Here is a 6,337-nt window from a genome sequence, read left to right as displayed (position 1 = left end):
GTTGTTTGTTAAATATTGGTAAACTAAAATGTTAACCGGTACTTAGTATTTAGAGTGTAAAGTTTAATGAATACTTCTCTTAACGACAATATGTGGTAGCACTGTCATATTTCTGGATTTCAATATTGGTACCATTGCCAAAACATATGATTTCTGTTTACACTAATACATATTTGAATATTTGAAAATGGAAAAATATGGGAACAAAAACCGCACCGCATATCGAAAGTTTTTACTCTAACAGCGTTCAGCTCATTCCTATTTCTCGGAAAATGAATATATTCATTTCGCAGAAGTGCAATGTGATGTTACTACTTCGACAACTCTTGTGCTTGTGATACCCCAGTGAGAAAAAAGTTTGGACGATTACTGTTATATTCGCTAGACATTTCTAAAAATTATCAATGAGAGCTAATGCCAATTATACTTTCACAACAACAGCTGTTTGACTAGTAGTTAACTAACAGAGATTGGGGGTTTAACTAATAGTTAACTAAGCATTGTTAATAAAAAAAGAGTTTTGGTTAACTAATCACTGTGAATTCGGCCCTTAGTATTTTTTATGTACTTATAGATGATACTTAACCCTTTCCAATTAGCTGGTGTGTCGTTAAATAACGTAAAATTGTGTATATATGTAAGTACTTTATTATATATTGCTCCTAAAAATTTATTAACGCCCCTATTCTGTGCACTTGACAAATTCAACATATTTCTAATTTGTCAAAGTTTTACATTTATCAAGCATTTGGTATTCTGTGTCTGAAATAAAAAACTCTTTTCTTTATAAGTTGTTAAGATGTTGTGAAAATGGAAGATATTTTACTTTTGTTATTATTGTTAAACGAAGATGAAAATTGTGAGAATAGGAATCGCGCGCGGCATTTAAAAAGTTTACGCGACGATAGCAATTCTTTGAGCGAGAATATCTTTGTGCAAAATTTTAGATTAACTCGTGAAATTTGCCGCCGCCTAATTGATGAACTGGCCCCACATGATAATCAGAAAACGTCACTACGTTTAACTGTAAGGGTTCTAGCAGCTTGGAACTTCTTTGGACACGGCTCATATCAGATATGTGTAGGTAACAACGTCAACTTGCCCATGAGTCAGTCATCCCTTTCGAGAAGTGTGCGAGCTGTAGCAAAACTTATTGTGAAGGTGAAGGGAGGAGAAATAAAGTTTCCCAGTTCAATAGAGGAAGAAACTTTTATAAAAACTTTTAAAAAAATTGACTGCACTCATATTGCTATCATTGCTCCACCATCAAATAATGTCGAACGTCCTCTTAATTTATATTTAAATAGAAAAGGATTCTACAGTATCAATGTTGAAGCAGTAAGTTTTGTTTTTGCATGCACATACATACATACATATATGCCAATGCAATTTTTGAATGTATCGTTTTTTAGGTTTGCGATCACCGATTATGTCTTACATTTGTAAATGCTAAATTTCCGGGTGCAACACGTGACTCTGGAATTTGGGCAACTTCTGACCTACGAGAACATCTCATTCGTCAGCATACTAATACGTCTGAGCAACAACGGAGGGAATCTTGGGAATCAACTCTCTAGTTATATACATATATACAGAAGCCAATTCATATACTTATGTACATAAGTATATAAATGTTCTCACAATTCGACTTTCGAAATACACTACTTACTTCCATTATTTGTTTATTTATTTATCCTTTTTGTTAAAAGAAAACAAATTGAAATTTCCATTCCATTTTTTTTTATTCTATTATAAAACAAAAAACCAAACTTAATTAATTCAATAAATATTAATTAAATAAAAATATTACACATACGTTATTTCAATTTTAATTAAACTTTAGACATTATTTTTTATTACTAGTAAACGATTTTATAAGTTCTGTTATAGAACTAGTTAGGCCTTGAATGGCCTGCATCATTTCCCGATGCTCCCGTCGCCTCTCTTCCTCAGCAGCATTCCTTTTTGGAATATCAGCTATCAAAGTGCTGATAAGCTTGTTTCGTGCACTTCGTGATAGCACCGAAGTTGAAGCATCCTTAAAAGAAAAAAACGTAATAAGAAATTGCAAAAAAAATTATACATATATGTATTTTGTAATTATATCATAATGAAAACTTACCTGGTTTTCCAAGCTAGGATACGTAGATGGTGACGATGGACTTGCTGTATGGTGTTCGGGATTTGGGCTTGCATCTACCTGACTGCATAATTAGTGAGGACTACCCGTGGGTGATGAAATTGCGCATTCATCTGTTTGCTCAATTGGCGTTAAACCTAGGCTTTGCACATTTTGCATCCCATCTACAGCGGCCGAGCCAAATGTCGACAAAGCCATTTCTTCGGCTTGGAACTTGGACCTCCACCTGTGAGCCTTTGAGTCATTTTCAACCGCCTTGCTCGAGTGCGCAGTTGGCTTTTCCAAACGCCTAACGTCTATAAATTAACACAATATAATAAATAAACGAAAAATAAACTAAAATGTTATCTCTTCCCATTTTGCAGCACTTCGTATTGGTCCTCTGCACGAATTAAGTTGCTCTGCCAGCTGTTGCCACAACTCCTTCATCCGTTGAGGCGTCTTTGGGCAATTTTTCCCCGTACTAATTTCTGGGTGTGCTTGGCAAAACAACACATATGCCTCCAGCTGCTCGTGCGTAGCTCTATCGTGCTTGTGTTTACTATAAAATAAAAGTTAAATTATAAATTTTGTTAATAATTAAAATTTGGAGACTTACGTTGCAGAATTGTCCATTTTAACGAATAATTTGAATAGAAATCAGCTGTTTTCTATTTACATTATTTTTTCACCATACGTGTGGGGAAAGCTTTACGAATTGAAGCTTTTACTTTTATCAAGATTGCCACAGAATACCAAAATATTTCTCGCTTGTTAAATATTTGAGTTAATTGTCAATATTTTATTAATTTGTCAAAAGCACAGAATAGGGGTGTAAATTCTTCTAACTGCAGATAGAAATTCTAATGTATGCGACCTTTAGAAACAGTTGTATAAAATGTTTGTCGTTTCGCCGGAAAGTAATAACAAAGAACGGTTTCTCCAGTCATTTCAAAAATTCCAATCGCTAATATTGAATACAGAATAAAAAAGAAGAATAATGGTTACACTTTGAACAACAAATGGAATAACTTTTTGCAGCTTTTGTACAGCATTTGCAAATCGTTTTATTTATTAACCAATGAATAACTAAACAAATAACCCATAGCATGCGGCGAAATGGCCAATGCACCAGATTTTTATTAAAGTACTTATAAAGTGGCCAACCAAAACAAAAAAGCCAGCAAACCACCGCCTAAAGTGACATCACCCACTCCCCAGTGGACAGTCCGTAGGGATTGCAAAAGCTGATACTCCTGTAAGCTAATTTCAAGTATATATATATATAATAATACCCGATATAAAAAAATTTTAAAAAATTATTCTTCTTCTTCTTAATTGGCGTAGACACCGCTTACCCGATTATAGCCGAGTTAACAACAGCGCGCCAGTCGTTTCTTCTTTTCGCTACGTGGCGCCAATTGGATATTCCAAGCGAAGTCAGGTCCTTCTCCAATTGGTCCTTCCAACGAAGTGGAGGTCTTCCACTTCCTCTGCTTCCCCCGGCGGGTACTGCGTCGAATACTTTCAGAGCTGGAGTGTTTTCATCCATCCGGACAACATGACCTAGCCAGAGTAGCCGCTGGCTTTTAATTCGCTGAACTATGTCAATGTCGTCGTATATCTCGTATATCTCGTACAGCTCATCGTTCCATCGAATGCGATATTCGCCGTGGCCAATGCGCAAAGGACCATAAATCTTTCGCAGAATTTTTCTCTCGAAAACTCGTAACGTTGACTCATCGGTTGTTGTCATCGCCCAAGCCTATGCACCATACAGCAGGACGGGAATTATGAGCGACTTATAGAGTTTAGCTTTTGTTCGTCGAGAGAGGACTTTACTTTTCAATTGCCTACTCAGTCCGAAGTAGCACCTGTTGGCAAGAGCAATCCTGCGTTGGATTTCCAGGCTGACATTGTTGGTGGTGTTAATGCTGGTTCCTAAATAGACGAAATTATCTACATCTTTAAAAACTTATTAATAACAATAAATATAGTCGATCAAATAAATTTTTTTCAAAACACAGGAAACCTCAGAAAAGGAACGAACAAATTCAGGACGCTATTACCTTATAGATGCTGTTAATGCACAGTTCGAATAATCCAAAATATTGAGCAATAGGATAAACCAGTTAGAAAGTAGGATTAGTCCCCACAACGAAAGTTCTATTTCAAATAACCTTATTCCCTTAACTGAGTCAGACTTAATATAAATTAATAGATATATTTGTACCAAGGGATAAAACCAGGCCGAAAAAAATTTAATTTACAAAAAAAAAAACATTCAAAATCAGGCCACCACCTAGACCAACCAATCCTAAACTGCCAGTCCCAATGGAGGTGGATCCTTTAACACATTCACCAAGAATAAACTATATGAATCGACCGAATAATACGCCTATGGAAAAACCATACAATTATTCTTCAAATGTCCAAACAGAGGACGAAGAAATAAATTTTATGACAGACGGCTGTCTAGCCTACCCTATTTAGAACCAACTTAAAAAAACGGGGATATTGTCAAGATCCTTATAGATACTGGAGCTAATCAAAATCCATTAACTATGTGGACCATTCTTCGGAAATATAGGTATTGCAAATAATTTTGATTTCTTTATGTTACCTAATTCTTTATGTTACCAAGACGTCATTGCTGATGATACCCTCAAAGAATTGAGGGCAGTAATAAATATGAAAAATAACGCAATAACACTCAAGGATTTGGCACTGCCAGTAAAACAAAATTTCTCTAAACAAGTAAATAATATTTAAGAAACCCCCTATGGACATGAAGCTAAGGAAATGATAAACAAATATTATTAGAACAACAAGGGAAGCACCGATCTATACAAAATTATATCCTTACCCAACCATCTTACCGGGCGAAGTTGAAAGACAAATAACAGAACTTCTAAACAATGGTGTAATAAGGCCTTCAAAGAGTCCGTACAACTCCCCATTGTGGATTGTTCCAAAACAACCAGGTTCCTCGGGAGAAAAAAAGTACAGAGTAGTTGTAGATTTTAAATGACTAAATGCAATAACAATAACTGATTCCTATCCAATACCTAATACATTGTAGAAACTTACAAGTAACAAATCCTATAATTTTCACCCATACATACGCAAGCGAAAGCTTATAGAATGACAGAAATTGCATTAAGAATGCCATAGAATGAGGGAGACTTAGGGCAAAAGGCCAGGCAGTTCGTTAGGATTTCCTAAATATTTTACTACTAAAACGGCCAAATGCCTTAAAAAAAGCAAGAGCATGTACAATTTATTAGTTTAAGTACGTTTTTGTTAAATTTTCAGATATATTTTGATTATAAAAATTCATAAAGATAAAATTTAGCTAGTTTTGATTAAAATTTTATTTATTGTATCAAAATATTGCTAAATCTTTTCTATTTAATTAAAAATATTTGAAGAATATGTCTATTTTTGTTTAAATTATTAGAAATAGTTTTGTTTGGTATTGTATATATTATATAGGTGAAAATAGGCCTCCGGGGGAACCTAACACCCAAAAAATATCGGTAACGCGCCTATACTGCAACCTCTTTACTATTTTTAAGCTTTTTTATTTAAATCTCTGTGCCGAAAAATCAACTATTTCGATCAGGTGATCTCAGCTGTTGATGACCATATGATTCTTTTGTTGCCATTCGATCTTAAAAATGCCCCTTCCATTTTTCAGAGAATGATCAATCATGTTCTCAAAACACTTATAGGAAAATCTTGCTACGTTTTTATCCACGACATTATAATAATAGGGAAAACTAAAGGAGAACATTTACAAATTATTGAAGAGGTGTTCACGCTTTTGAATAAAGTAAATTTAAAAGTCCATCTGGAAAAATCTACTTTTTTAGAACAGAAGTGAATTTTTTTGGTTATATCGTTACGGGAGAAGGTATTTTGACAGATACTGAAAAGATATCCGCTATTAAAAAAATTCCTGCTCTTGCTAACCTCGAGAAATTAAAAGGTTTCCTGCGCTTAGCATCATATTATAAGAGATTTATAAAAGACTTTGCAAAAATTGTCAAGCCACTTTCCAATTTAATTAGAGGTGAAAATGATCAAATAAATCAAGTCAACCCAAACGGATACAGATTTCACTAACAGAGGAAGGCTTAAAATCATTTAAAGATATAAAATATTTGCTAACGTCTTCCGAAATTCCTGTATTCCAAGACTTCAATAAACCCTTTA

The 6,337-nt window shown here is 34.4% G+C and overlaps 1 pseudogene; it reads right to left on the bottom strand.

Annotated features, from left to right (window-relative positions):
* Window positions 1-1,817: 1,817 nt before the first annotated feature.
* On the bottom strand, window positions 1,818-3,503 carry LOC120780155 (annotated as a pseudogene).
* Window positions 3,504-6,337: the final 2,834 nt, after the last annotated feature.

Source organism: Bactrocera tryoni, unplaced genomic scaffold (assembly GCF_016617805.1).
Source record: "Bactrocera tryoni isolate S06 unplaced genomic scaffold, CSIRO_BtryS06_freeze2 scaffold_192, whole genome shotgun sequence".
In the NCBI taxonomy this organism is placed as follows: domain Eukaryota; kingdom Metazoa; phylum Arthropoda; class Insecta; order Diptera; family Tephritidae; genus Bactrocera; species Bactrocera tryoni.
The sequence above is the reverse complement of the archived record's forward strand: the minus strand, read 5'-3'. Positions and strand labels throughout refer to the sequence as shown.